At 42.2% G+C, this 15,972-nt stretch overlaps 1 protein-coding gene across 8 annotated transcripts in view; it reads right to left on the reverse strand.

The window, feature by feature from the left end:
* The window catches only part of Ube3d (ubiquitin protein ligase E3D), a 167,514-nt gene that overhangs the window by 96,763 nt on the left and 54,779 nt on the right, over nucleotides 1–15,972 (reverse strand).

Raw genomic sequence — 15,972 nt, forward strand, 5'->3', positions numbered from 1 at the left:
ACATGTGTAGACTGCATACCTGTGCTTCAGTAAAACTACAAAGGCACAGGGAAGTCCTGGATTTATCCAGTTTGCTGCGGTTTGCCCCCTGATCTAAACCAAGCAAGCACACATTGTCTATGTAAATTCTTTTTTGTTGTTGTTGTTTTTACAAAGCCCAAGTCAATTCCACTCCTTATCAATACGTGCATGTGTGTGACAGTTACACAGAAAAACTGTCGTCTCCTCCAATGAATTCTTATGCACCATGTCTTCTGGATAAAACACGTACCATAGAATTTGTAGCCCCTTGGAGACTAACGGTTTCTTTTGAAAACTGGTAGAGCTATGAAAAGTTGCCAAGGGGAAAAAGAATGTACACATACACAACACTTCGACCCAGTTTTTAAAAGGTTCACTGCTACCCTGAAATTTGCTAAAGATGAGGACAATATGTCAAAGGGCTTTAAGTCTCTGCCACTTCTTCTGAATTCATTATCTTTACTGAATTGCAAGTACCCCGAAGCTGGTTTGACACTGCAAGCTGCTGACAGTTGCTGTGGGACAGGAATCTGGAAACTTAGCTGGGTAAGTCTGCTTTTAAATCTCTTCTTAGATTACAGTAAAGATATCTTCAGAGGCTCAATGCATCTAGAGGTTCTGTGTAGCTAATAGGGCTACGTCCAAGATGGTGAGCTCCTCTAGGCATCAGTGAGGACCTCTGTCCCTCACAGGGCCCTCTGTGTCTGGACTGTCTTCATGCTATCAGGTGGGTCGCTATAGAGTAAGCAAACCATGACACAGTGCACGTCACCCACTGTGACTATGTACGGCTGTTCTCGGACGTCACTGCATATGACTTTGTGAAAAGTTGCTAAATCCTCTCACTCTCAAGAGCCCCATCTCTTCAACGGGGTGATGTCAGAGAACATGTGCACGTATTTCAAACTACCCCATACCTCCAAGGAATTGCATGACGCCAAGCACCGAGAAGATAGGACTGTGATTTTACAATGTTTTAAACTATATTTATTTTATTTGTACATGACATACATGTGTGTGCTCACACGCCACAGTACACGTATAGCAGTCAGCGGACAATGTGCGAGACTCTAGCCATTCCTTCTATCATATGGGTCTTGGGGATGGCACTCCGGTGGTCAGCCTTGAGTGCAGGCATCTTTACCATCCGAGTATTCTAGCTGGCCCCCAGACTATTCCTAATCTGTTTGGGGTCTCCCGCTGATCCCGGCAGCACGCTATTTTTTAAGTATCTAGCAATGATACATCAATACAGCAAATTAGGGAAAAATCAAGTGGCACTTCATAAGAGTTCGGCAAATCAGACAGCAAACAACTTTTGGAAGCATCTAAATAGAATCTTTGGCTAGTTAACTTCTACAAATGAATTAAACTATAAAATGAAGAATGGATAATGAATCCTGAGCCATGCTTCTCCGTGTAAGATTCTCCTCCCACAAATTTATATAAAAGGATGAGGAAAGGATGAACTTTACTGGAAGAGTGACTGTTTCTGAAAATTAAAAAAAAAAAAAAAAGAACAAAGTAAGGATAATGATCTGCCTTCCAACTGGGCTGAAAAAGATCCTTTCTCCCCAGAGCATTTCTCCCAGGAGTTCTTGACTCTCTGCATTTTCCCTTAAGGTTTTTCATTGTGGATCTGCATGTCTATAGACCTGCAAGGTGTACAGCCCCACGAGGTGGAAGTGTCAGGAGCAGTATAGCTGCGGAGGATAAGAAGTACATGTCACATTAGCACGGACCAGTGTCACCCGCAGAAGTGCATAATACACTAGTGGAAAGTGAAGATCTACATGAAAAGAAACAGCTGTAAGCCAATTTAATATTATCCTTCAAATGCCCTGTGCATAAACACGCAGAGAATTTATAATGTAGTCCACTATGCCCATCACTTATAAGGCATGGCTCTAAAGTAAAGAGGTGGTAGCTTGAATCGGTCCATTCTCGGACAGACATATTAGAGGAGGGGAGATGAGGTGAGCAGAAGTGAGAGTAGGGGAAGGGAGGGGAGGGGTGAAGAGAGGAGAGGAGAGGAAAGGAGAAGGGAGGAGAGGGGAAGAAAAGAGAAAGGAGGAAAGGAAAAGGGAGGAGAGGAGAGGGGAGGAGAGGAGAGGAGAGGAGAGGAGAGGAGAGGAGAGGAGAGGAGAGGAGAGGAGAGGAGAGGAGAGGAGAGGAGAGGAGGAGGACAAAATGAGTTTTCAAATGAACCATGAGCTAGAGGCAGAGGGCAGTTTTGGGATGGATAGCTTCCACTCCATCCTTTGCTCTCCTCCAGGACATGGTGCTATGGTGTATAGAAATCTCCTAACTAAGAGTGTGTACTTGGAGAGGGGCTGTAGTAGCTGTAGTTTCACACGGGACAGTTGATTTTCTATTTACAACCTAGCACGCTAAGCAGAGTTCAACACAAAAAGCTGAAGCAGTGATCCATTCACTCTCAGTGCTAGAAGCCAGAGACTGCTTCTGTGTGTAGCCCTTAACAGGCCCTGCCTCTGTGCCTGGGTTCCTTTGCATATAGCCACCATGTGAATGGTAGTTCATGTGACTCTAGATAGATCAGTCACTTCCCCAGCCTTCGTGATCTATGAGAGCAACACTTGCATACCTAACCCACAGTGAGTTAGTTACATGCATGAATAAACAAAGGAACCCAGACACTTGGCTCTCTGTCTAGTAGGATAAGATGCATGTATGTGGATGAAAAAAATAATTCCGTGTTCATACAAAATTCATAAGTCCTACATACCACACATCCCTCACACCAATTCACATCAAATCGTAGAATATTGAGACAACTGAAACTGTGTGTGAGATATATATATATATATATATATATATATATATATATATATATATATATCTCACACACACACACACACACACACCAGTCAGCAAGGCACAATTTATTGATAGCAGAATCATAATAATACCAGTTACTGCACATCAAGCGACATTTTACTAAGGCAATCTTAGCATTATCTGGTTATACCACCTTTCTCTTCCTTTTCCCCACACACAGAACTACTACCTGAATTACTGCCATCTGAAGCACATCTTGGGAAATACATACTAAAATCAATTTACCTTTGCAAAGCGGCCTAACCTTCAACCCCCTGCTCCGTAATCTCTCACCCCCAGCTCTCTCACCGAGCACTGTCATCTCTGCGAAGCTTTTCCTTAACTTAAATGAATGGGAAGGCACCTTTCTTGTCTATCATGGTATATCATATGGATCAACTTCCAAGATAAACTCCAGAAATAATGCTGTCTTAATTGTGTTCTATCCTGCAAACCTCTAACCAGTGAAATGCACACACAGGAACTCTGGGTGAATTTTCAATCGAGCTGAATCTGAGGCTAAGCACTACTCATTAACTACTCACACCAAGAGAAAAAAAAAGCCATGCCTTCAGCCTATAAGTGAAATCAAACAAAGTAAAGAGCTTGGGATAAAACTCTTTAAAATGCTTGTAAGTATCCCACGATCGTGGAATTAACTGTTCATTACTTAACATGGTAAATCTGTCCCAAAAGGGAATAAATTAAAGCCGGAGCTGGAAGCTGCCACTTGGCTTGATGACAGCTTTACACATACAGAAAACCGGGGACCACATTTCCGGCTGTCTCTGTCACACTCCCTCCAAATGCAATATACTATGGTCTTCAATAATTTCTCAGTACCCCAGGCGCTGCAGGTCAGCTCGGTAATAAATGCCCTAACCATCGCCTCCGACTACAGATGAGATCATCAATCCTACAACTGTCTCACACTCTGAAGTGCCACCATCTCCATACAGATAGCGTTATTAAACTTAAGAACCCCATTTCTGCATTGACAGTCTGAGGCCCTATAGCGATCTTTTCCATTTAGGACAGCAATGTTCTAGTTTTATTGTGCTCTTTTAAGGCATACCTGCTGAGTTATGGGTAAAATATACTTATAATTTAGACATATTGATAACCACATGAAGTGCAGTTTGGTTAAGAATTTTTCTAAAAACGGCATTTAAAATGAATTACATGTGTGAGCATGCACACACACATGCACATACACACACATGCACACATGCGCGCACACACACACACAACTCAAATTTTGTATTATTTCGGTAGTTTTTCAAAATAATTTTATCAAGAACATTAAAGGCACATGGTAAATTAAGACAAGGATTATACAGAGACTAAAAAAATTATTGGAAGGGGGTGAGGTAGATACATAAGTAGATATTAAAGAAGCCCAGAAAAGGGAAAGGAAAAAAAATAGTCAACAAAGTTGGAAGAAAGACAAGCTTTTGCAAAGAAGGCCAGCAGGTGAGGCAAATGGGGGAAAAAAAGACATCAAGATAGCTTCAAGCTGTTCGTAGGACCATGGTCATGGTAATGGCAGCAGCTTAATAAAATAAGACAGGCTTATCGGTGGCCAACTAGGACTGCTGTCTGCAACTGACAGGTAACAGAGGGACAGGGATGCTGGAATGAGGCTCAGAACCAACAACCGAGAACAGGTGCTATGAGGCAGCTACAAGGGGAGGTAGGGGAGCAGGCGTTCGAGAGGACCGTCCTGAGAGAACAAACATGCTGTGAATACACACTCTTCACAGTCTGTAAACGCCAGCAGTCTGCTTCCGGTCAGTGACTGCAGGACAGTCTGTAAACACCACAAAGGGCAGCGATGGGGCTGTGCATAATGGCATCGTGGCACTCACCTAGCCTGGCACCTGAGAGCCCGAGGCAGGAGAATCAGGAGTTTGAAGCCAGGCAAGATCCTGTCTCAAAATAAACAAACTAAACAAACAAATAAATAAATAAAGATACATGGCTGGCAGAATCAAGGATTTTCAGCAAACCTGTTCTTAATTCTTAAGTCTACCGTAGTTCAGCTGCCTCAGTGGGCAGGAACATTAAATTCTACACAGCACTTTCCCCACTGAGATGCTAGGGAGATTCAATAATATAATTTATTATAAAGCTCAGCACAGATCTGCTGCATATTAAAAGGTTGATCTATAAAAATTACTATTAGGCAAATTAAAACCACAATATTTATTCTTAAAGGGCCTATTTAAGAAGAGAGTGGGGTACTGGAGGGATGGTTCAGTGGTTAAGCACACACCATTCTTGCCCAGGAACCAAACTCAGCTCCTAGCCCTTAAGCTTGGCATTTCATAACTTCAGTTCCAGGGTATGTGATGCCCTCTTCTACTCATATGCACACACCCACACACAGATACTCATATATGTAATTAAAAATAAACATTAAAAAATTAAAATTATAAGTATGACTGGAAATCTACCATATCCATAGAAAACTTCCTTGAACCCAGAGACACTTCTATTAGGAAAATTCCATTATGTCTGAGTAACCTTTTAAAGGTAACTTGCTAGCCTAGTATATAATAAACTGTCAGCTGTGCTTCCTAATTGCTCTTTGGCCACCAAAAGCCAGGCAGATGTCCTTGTCTGGGCTGCCTCCCAGGGACATGTTGATTTCTAAGGCCTGTGCAGTACTGGCCCCACCCATCACCTGGGCATCATGGGAGATCTGGCCCTGGAAAGATGAGGACTGGAGAGTTGACCCTACCACTAGCCAGCTGTAGTCCTCAGGACAGCCGGCCTTGCACACTGCAGGAGCTATGAGTGAGTCAGCCCTGAGGACAAGAGTGTGGGAATGCTTGCCCTACCATGTTTTCCCTCCCCTCCATTTTGCCCTCTTCACCAGCTGTGGGTTGGAGAGTTGGCCCCAATGGGGTCATGAGAGCAGAACTGTCCCCCCACCCCTCTGTTGCAATTCTTGGAAGAGCAGGCACTGCATCTCACCTGAGCAGCATAAAAGAGCTGGCCCTGACTGCAGGGGTGAAGGTGCACTGGCCCCTGAGGGTGTGAACATATGAGAGTTGGCCCTGAAACTTGTCTGCTAGGCAGCAGCACAGACAAGGAAGATGCCTTTCTCCCCTCCCTCATGTCTTACCATCTATGGCAGGAGGGAGAGCTGACCTCAGAGTCATGAGAGTGGGAGAACTGGGCATGTCCCTCACAAGCTACTACCCTCTACCTTCCCTGGGAAGCAGGGTAAAGCTAGCCCTGGTCTTGAGAGCAGGAGAGCTGGCAAGCTGAGCAGCTTAGATAACCTCTCAGGCCCAAATCCAAAGTTCTGAATTGGCCCATCCAACCTCTACTCCATTGATGAACTGCTGAAGTGCAAGAAGGGGCCAGTCCTACAGACCTAAAATGACATGCTCTCCATGATATAGGGCAACAATAGGATATCCAAGAGGAGGAGTCCCAGTGAGATTCCAGTACTGACATTGAGAGAGTAACTGTAGAGGAATTTTAATCCACCAACATGGCTACTCTGGCTGGAGTACAGAAATGAGAAGCTAAGAGTAGTGCAGGGAGAGAAGAGAGAATCAGTCAGTTCTGTTCAGTCAGTTGAGTTCAGTTCAATCAGTCAGCAGAGGAGGAAGTTTTACCTGGATAGTTTTACAAAGACAGATTGCAGAGAGAACAAGCTTGACACAGGTGAAGAGAGAACAAGCCAGAAAATGAGAAGGAGCCAGAAGATTAGAACATATTGTTAAAGTTAATATGAGGCCAAGCAGAGCAATTCAGTGAGTAACCGAGAGAAGCAAGCTTGAATCAGTCAGCTTGGAGAGGAATTTTGAACCAGAACAGTTGAGTTGAACCAGTCAACCAGAGTTAAGGAAAAACTAGAAAGGATGAGCTTATTTAACAGTAAGCCTCCACCAAGATGACAATTTTATCAGGCATGTAAAAGATATTTTTACAAGTAGCAGAAGTATCAGACCAATGAGTCATTACAATCAAAGAAATGTTGACAAAATGGTATACTGTGGGACACACTGTGACACACTACAGCTTCCACAATGAGATTTTCTTTTCCTCTGTGTTTGGGGGTAGGTTGGAAGGGTGGAGGGTGAGTACAAGGGGAAGAGGAGAAGAGTAGGATTGAGATTCATGATCTGAAATTCATAGGGAACCAATAAAATACTTAAAAAAAATAAATTTCCATGATGTCTGAGTAACCTTTCAAAGGCAACTTGCCAGCCTAGCCTATAATAAACTGTCAGCTGTGCTTCCCAATTACCCTTTGACCTTATTGATCTAGAAACAATCACTGTGATAAAATTAGCAAGGTTAAGTCACTATGCCAGCAAAGTTATCATTATTTTAGGTGGATAAAAGGAGAAAAAATATGGAAATAGCAGACACCAAAGAAACAAATTTAAGAAAAGAACACTCCGTGTGCTCTAAAATAATTTTCTACACATTTACTGTTGTATAATTGCCAAAGGTATAAGGGAAAGTGTATTGGGCGTACAACACTATAAATATTCTAGCTAAGGAAGACCTTACCCATGTTAAAATACCCACAACCCAAAGAACTAACTTCCATATCATAAATTATAATCGGTGATGTTTGGAAAGGAAAATAGAGGCACATAAGTAACTACAGACTCTTAACAAACAACATATGACCAGTGCAGAGCATCTTAGAAGTTGCAGTATTCCACTCTGATTAGACAGGACAAAGTCTATGAAAGGCACAGGAGAAAATAGCTGAAGAGGACCTCAAATGTTACTTCAAGGACATAAAGACTTGAGGTGGGCAAAGAGGAGAGTATTGACGTGATTTTTACATGGGACGGACTGCAGACATAGCCTGGATCAGAGTTGACAGGCTTGAAGGGTACAAAAAATATCATATATATATCTATATATATATCTATATATATAGATATAGATATAGATATAGATATAGATATAGATAGATAGATATATATATATCATAATGAAGTACAAAAATGTCACCACGAAGCCCATTATTTTATACCATCAATGTATAAAAGACTAATTATATATACTAAGGGCCAACCACAGAGCTCAGTGAGTAATGCCAACTGCTGTCAAGCCTTACTATTGGAGTTCTATCCCTAAGACCCACATGTGGAATGAGAGAATCAACTCCCTCAAGTCACACTCGTCTCCAAATGTGCACCATGACACGTGTACATCTATGGACACACACTAAATGAAAAAATAAATAAATTATATATATATGTATATATATATATATGTATATATATTCAAAATGGCAAAGGGATGATATGGCTGATGGAACTGTGAGGAGAAAAAATAGGTGTGAAGAAAATGACCCAGGTAGAATAGACAGGTTAGACGGGGTGAAGTGAAAAACAAAGGCTAACTCTAGGTTTTGAGCCCAGGCAAAGAAGAAAATTCAAGAAGTCATATTGCTATAGACACGAGAAAAGAGAAATATGTGTCACTGTAGTGTTAATGAGTTTCCTCTACCTTGGGTACATAGAATCTGAGAAGTCAGTTGGATTTGTAGCAGAGACAATGAAATGGGAATGCAAGCAAAGAATTCAAGTCAAAGGAAGGGCTATAGTGTGTACTCAAATGGTTTTACTCAGCAGGAGTGTGTGTGCGTGTTTGTGTGTGTGTGTGTGTGTGTGTGTGTGTGTGTGTATGTGCATGTGTGTGTGTTATACATAATTGTGAGGTGGGTGTGTACATGTGTGCATGAATGTGTCTATATGTGGAGGTCAGAAGTTGATATTGGGTGGTGTCTTTTCTCTATCATTCTCCACCCTTGTGTTTGTTTGATATGGGGTCTGACCAAAGCTCTCAGACTTGACTTACACTGGTTGACCACTGAGCTTCAGGAATCCACATGATTCTAACTTCAATCCCTCAGCACTGGGGTTATAGGCATGCACTGCACTGCTGAAGCCCATTATTTATCTGGTGGCTTCTGGGAATCTAAACTTACGTTTTCATGCTTTCACAGCAGGCAATTTTATGATTGTGCCATCTCCCAAGTCCAGGAATAAGAGTTTCTATCATGAGAGCAGAAGTCAGCGAAGACGCCAGGGAAAGCATTCCAAGGCTTTAGGGAAAAGTGTAGAAATGGCATGAAAAAAGACTGACTAAAAAGAAGAAAGGGAAGAGGTTAGAAGGCAGAGGAAAACCAGAAAGTAGGGGCAAGCTCTTTCCAGAAGAAACGTCAATAGTTTCTGAATTGTAAGGACTGAGGACAGTGATGTGGCTTACGTTCACTGGTTTCTGCATCAGTCCATTCAGTAAATGGTAAGGAGGAAGCATAGGTAGGCTTGCTGCAAAGATCTTAAACAGGACGAACGGCCAAAGCTTTTGACTCCAATTTTAATTGTGACAAGATGAAAATTTAAAACTTTTGTGTGTCAAAAACCATCATTAAGTTTAAAAAGCGAGTTGCAGGGTGTAAACAGTTATCATTCCCAACCAGATAAAGGGTTGATACTACAATTTATAAGAACTTCACTCTCTCACTCACAGACAGTATAAGTAAGCAAAGAAATATAAACAGATTGTCCACGCAAAAAACTCAAAGGTCTTGGAGAAAGAACCACCTTACAAAATGTAATTCCATCAGTGTGGCTGTGATCAGTAATTCCATCAGTGTGGCTGTGATCAATAAGCTTGCTAATACAACTTAACAGGAACAGTGAGAGGATGAAGGAGAGCTGCCCCTGGAAGAACAGGACGGTTCACCACCGGATCCATCACTAATTCCAATCTCCCACCAATAGGACCAGGGCTTCTCCATGGCTAATTCTAGACTCTGGACTTTGTTGTGATATCAGCTATAAGGATGTGTTCAAAATTACAAATATGAGACACATCCAAAGGGTGTGTGGTCCAGCCGAAAACAATGGCCAAAGGTGAGCAATTTGAATGACAGCCACAGGTGAGGAAGAATAAGATTAACCAGAGATGTCAGATTATAATTTTAAAAAAGAGTAGATGACATAAAACAAAAGAGCATGGATGTTTATGATATAATATTTCATTGGAGAAGACTTGGTGATATTCAAATACTGTGTGGAGTCGATGAATGGTGATGTGCTAATACTACTGCACTGGTTTGAGAAAGGTGCCATGGTAACAGAAGGTGAGAACACATGGGAAACTGAAATTGAGTCAGGGGTTCACAGAGCAACCCGCAGTGTTGTAGTAAGTCACAGAAAAAGATTACTTACATCTTTGTTACATCAATATGCCCCAGGAGTAGACTTTCCACTTCTTTCTATCAATGTTACTATTCAATATGGATGCATTGTGGACCATATGTATGTTTTCGCACTATGCGTATGGAGGGCAGAAGAGGGCATCAAATGCCCTGGAAATAGAGTTGTAGATGGTAGTGAGCCACCATATGGTTGCTAGGAACTGAACTCAGTCCTCTAGAAGAAGAAGCAGTGCTCTTAACCATTGAGGCATCCATCCCTCTAGCTCCTCCATTCACTTTAAAGAAAGACTTTCAGACACGTGAAAAGAGGCATGTACAAAGGTTTTTGCTGCAGAACATTTAATATCCAAGAAAAAAATTAAGTAAAATATCCAAATCACAAAAGATCTACATTATGAATTATATACATTCGTTTTTTAAAAAAAAATACAATTACATATATTGAGAGGACACAATGCTGTGTGGAAAAGTAAGCTGCAAAAGAATATTATAGTGTAGGTGTCAATTGAGATAGATCAGTTGGTCAAGAGCCTGTACACAACCCTGAGGACGTGAGTTCAGAGCCCCAACAACCACAGGCATGTGAGGCACAACACATTTGAGACCCCAGAACTATAAGTGAGGGAGTAGGGGAGAAACAGGAGAATTCCTTGCTGGCTAGCCACTTAGCCAATCAGTGAGCTCGAAGTTCAGTGAGCAACCTTATCTCAAAAAAAGCAAGATAGAAAGTAATTGAAGACACCTGCCAGCATCTACTGACCTGCACACACACACACACACACACACACACACACACACAGAGAGAGAGACAGACAGACAGACAGAGACAGACAGAGAGATTGAGAGAGAGACAGAGACAGACAGAGAGAGATGGAGAGAGAGAGAGAGAGAGAGAGAGAGAGAGAGAGAGAGAAAGGGGGAATAGGGAGGGAGGGGAATACTATGACACTACAATCTTTATGCTGACAAAGAGTTAATAGAAAATGAACTATTTTCATATTCACTTCTCATATTGACATGAGTACATTCAGCTGTCAGGAGAGCAAACAACCTATTTACTATGTGTTACTCACACAGAGAAAAAGCAGTGGAGATGCGAATGGGTCTGTTTCTACAACTTTGGCATTATTGCTCTACAAGGTTGCCTGAGGAATTAGAGATGACTGGTTGGTTTACAGCTGTGGAGACAATAATGTTCCTATAGGTCAGGATCTGGTTGGGGATATGTAGAGAACTACAGAACATGCCCCTCAAAGACAGTGATACACATAGAAGCTTTGCACCTAAAGAGCCATTGTGATCAAAGGGCACTTGTTCCCTGAAGGAACATCACAATAGACCATGATTAGTAAGGGGATGCTAACAACAAAGTGTTCAGCTTACTGGGGTTTCAACAGAGCTGCCTGCACTTGGAGGGCTCTGGATGAAAACCTAATCCCCAAATGTTATGGACAGCAGAAGCCACAGCTCGCCATTTCAACCCTAATGTCCAAGGTGAATTAATCACTAGCCAGGAACATTCCTGCTAGTTTTCATGACAAAGTCAAAACAAAATTAGGTAGGCCCAATCAATGTATTCTTCACTCTTTACTTTACAGCCATTACAACACATATGGTCAACTCATTTCTTTACCAAACTGGATTTCCAAACTCATGGAAAATGAAGACAATTTACCTGGAAGCATACATTTGAGTGACTGCTAGAACTCCATTAAGGGACTGGAATTTAATATATTTCCAAAAGGGATCACTTTCCATCAACCATCTGTGGTGTTTTCAAAAATAATAATTGGGGAACTGCAGACATCTAATTAAAAACTTTCTCCTAAGCCCCAGCTAAGTTTCAGTGAGTGATTAGGAGCAGCAATCCCTGTCTAACTGCTAACATTCGTGAGTAACACACTACCCTGGAGCGAGACAACAAAACATTAAGCCCGTCTTAGTTAGGGTTTCACTGCTGTGAGCAGACACCATGACCAAGGCAACTCATAAGGACAACATTTAATTGGGCCTGGCTTACAGGTTCAGAGGTTCAGTCCATTATCATCAAGGCAGGAACATGGCAGCATCCAGGCAGGCATGGTGCAGGAGGAGCTGAGAGTTCTGCATCTTCATCTGGGCTGCTAGCAGAATACTGGCTTCCGGGCAGATAGGAGGGGGTCTTAAAGCCCACACCCACAGTGATGCACCTACAACAAGGCCACACCTCCAAATAGGAGGTAGCCCAAGCCACTTCTAGGCCAAGCACATACAAACCATCACAAAGCCCAATGAGCCCAACACAAATGCTGTCTGCATGTGTCCTTGGTGGGTGGATGACAAACAGTAAAGGGACAATCTCACATACACACTGCCCTTCCTTCCTTTCACACACAGGTTATGACTCAACTATTCCCATAAGAACTATTCCCATTCTTTCTACCTTTCATAAGAAAGTGAGAATCACTAGAGGCACTGCCCACTTCCCTTACATGCCATGGTCTTATTCCTGATCTGTTTCTTAGTGATTTCAAATAATTCCCAGATCATATAGGCTTTCCAAATGAAATAAGCTGTAGTTTAGGCTATTGTACACACACGGTCTAAGGAGGGATATTCCTAATCACAAATGAGATATGTGATGAATGTCTTTAATAATAAGAAACTGCCTCTGTACAGGAAAAAGTGGGTAAAAATACACGAATGGCAGACAAATATATCGAAGTGATTCTAAGGAAGCGTTTGTATTCTTCAAGAGGTGCCAGACCACTTCTCTGAACTGTTAGATTAATTTCTATCCAATGGTTTCTCTTCTAAGAATTAAAGACATTAGACTTCAAAAAATAAAAACAAACAAACAAACAAAAAAAACCCCTGTATTTGCTATCACTAATTTCTGATCTGAAACACCAAATATAAACATTTAACCCAGAAGTTGCTGCTACCAATGTAACATGTTAGTGCATATAAAATGCACTGACAGCACGTGGCACATTTGGGGAGCAAAGAGTGCTGACATCAACCTTCTAAGACTAGAGGAGCTTTTCTCAAACAAAATATACATTTATAGCCCATTTTCACATCTCCTAATCCCATAGTGAGAGAAGATGTGGTGCAAGGAAGGAGTTCTCAGTTTGGAGCCCTAATCTTGGCTGTCAGTGACAAGCTGAACTTATTTCTGGCCCCCAGTTTCCTCCTATGTGAAATTATGGGGTAGGCGTTCACACCCAATGCTTGAGTTTGCTCTACACTACAAGGTCAACGTCTCCTGGAATGCAGAAGCAATGTCCTTAGCTTCTACATAAGGGTGGAAGTAGACACTTACTGGAGATGGTTTGAGATAGCTCTCTTTAGGACCTCAGGCATCCACACCATCATACTGGAGATGGTTTGAGATAGCTCTCTTTAGGACCTCAGGCGTCCACACCATCATACTGGAGATGGTTTGAGATAGCTCTCTTTAGGACCTCAGGCGTCCACACCATCATACTGGAGATGGTTTGAGATAGCTCTCTTTAGGACCTCAGGCGTCCACACCATCATACTGGAGATGGTTTGAGATAGCTCTCTTTAGGACCTCAGGCATCCACACCATCATACTGGAGATGGTTTGAGATAGCTCTCTTTAGGACCTCAGGCGTCCACACCATCATACTGGAGATGGTTTGAGATAGCTCTCTTTAGGACCTCAGGCGTCCACACCATCATACTGGAGATGGTTTGAGATAGCTCTCTTTAGGACCTCAGGCGTCCACACCATCATACTGGAGATGGTTTGAGATAGCTCTCTTTAGGACCTCAGGCATCCACACCATCATACTGGAGATGGTTTGAGATAGCTCTCTTTAGGACCTCAGGCGTCCACACCATCATACTGGAGATGGTTTGAGATAGCTCTCTTTAGGACCTCAGGCGTCCACACCATCATACTGGAGATGGTTTGAGATAGCTCTCTTTAGGACCTCAGGCGTCCACACCATCATACTGGAGATGGTTTGAGATAGCTCTCTTTAGGACCTCAGGCATCCACACCATCATATTCAAATCACCTCATATAAATGGCTTATGGAGGTATATAATTATTGAATAATAGGCCTTCTAGTATTCTGCAGGATATAAAATTGCCATAAATTAACAGTGTTTGCTCTATCTTTTTTATCAGTCAAAAGAGCACATTCCTCTAAAATGAGCCCAAACAGCTAGCATATCTCCAAAGTATTTGAGGCAATGCTGGTCTTCCCCATCTCAGGGCACAGAATGAAAAAGAAACACAGTTGAGTGTGTCTTGGCTCACAGGACACTACCAGCATAGGCATCAACAGGAAGGCAAAATAGATACATAGGACTTGGCCAGATTTAAACATTTTGTACATCAAAAGATACAATTCACAGAGTGAGTAGACTGCTAAAGAATGGGAGAGGAAATAAAAGTTATAAACCCAAGAATAAACTAAGCCAGAACACACAGAGCACAGCTTCAACTCAATCAAAATACCCAACAACCCAGTAAAAAACTAGAACACATGCTTTTGTGATGATGGCATACGAGTGACCAAAGCATATGACCTGATGCTCAGTGTGTTACTATGCTGGCAAGGTTTTGTCAACTCAACACAAACCAGGAAGGTGTTACCTCAATTGCAAAAATGCCCCAGCCAGATTGGCCTGTGGGCAAGTCTAGGGGGGATTTTCTTGATTAATGATCGATGTGGGAGGAACCAGCACACGGTGGGTGGTACCAATCTAGGTCATGGGTTGTATAACCCAAGCGAAGCAGACTGAGAAAGCCTTGGGGAGTGTGATGGTTTGTATACGCAATGCACTATTTGAAGATGTGGCCCTGTTGAAGTAGATGTGGCCTTGTTGGAGTAAGCCTGTCACTGTGGGTGTAGGCTTTTAAGACACTTATCCTAGCTACTTGTAAACCAATAATCTGCTAGCAGCCTTCAGATGAAGATGTAGAACTCTTCAGCTCTGTCCGCACCATGCCTGCCTGGACACTGCCTGGATGCTTCCATGTCCCTGCCGTGATAACAATAGACTGAACCCCTGAACCTGTAAGCCAGCACCAATGAAATGTTGTCCTTATAAGAGTTGCCTTAGCTATGGTGTTTGTTCACAGCAGTAAAACCCTAACTAAGACAGGGAGCAAGGCAGCAAGCAGTGTTCTTCCAAGGTCTCTCCTTCTGTACCTGCCTCTAGGTTGCTACCCTCAGCTACCCTGGATGAGGGATTACTACTTGTAAGCTGAAATAAACCCTTTTCTTCCCCAGGTTGCTTTTTGGTCTTGGTGTTATTACAGGAGCAGGAGAGACACGTGGGCACTCGCTATCACCAGATAACTCCATCGACCTTGCAATGAGACCTCTCCTCATATTCTTTAGGTCAGCTAGCATCAAAGTAATTTCTCCTAAAGCCACACCCACACCAAAGGTAAAACACACAACAACGAAACCAAGAGGAGAGAAACAAAGAAATCAACAGGCAAGTAAATCAAAACAAACTTCTAGGACTTCTTGGGAAATAATATATAGGATTCTCCAAACCAGACCAAAGGGACTGCAATCATACTTCCGGGCACGTGAAATAAGGATCATTTCCCTTAGAGAAAAAGGAGAAGTATAATGACAACGAAAATTTGGTTATATTTCACAATTTACTCTGTTTAACAAAGTTAGCCTGTGAGATCACAAGGGTTTTGGTTCATGTTACAGAGGAATTGATTGTATTTGCTGATACCAAGAAAACTGTGGGCTATCACACACAAAAGGAGAAGGCAGAAGTAGCCTGATTTCAAGAGACATTTCCAAGCAGGGTCTCATCTTTGGCATGTTAATATTTGGGACCAGAAGACTCTTTGTTATAGATGGTACTCCCTAATATTCCAGGGGGGTGTCTAAGAAAACTCCTTAACAATTTAA

The sequence above is a fragment of the Rattus norvegicus genome, chromosome 8 (assembly GCF_036323735.1).
Source record: "Rattus norvegicus strain BN/NHsdMcwi chromosome 8, GRCr8, whole genome shotgun sequence".
In the NCBI taxonomy this organism is placed as follows: domain Eukaryota; kingdom Metazoa; phylum Chordata; class Mammalia; order Rodentia; family Muridae; genus Rattus; species Rattus norvegicus.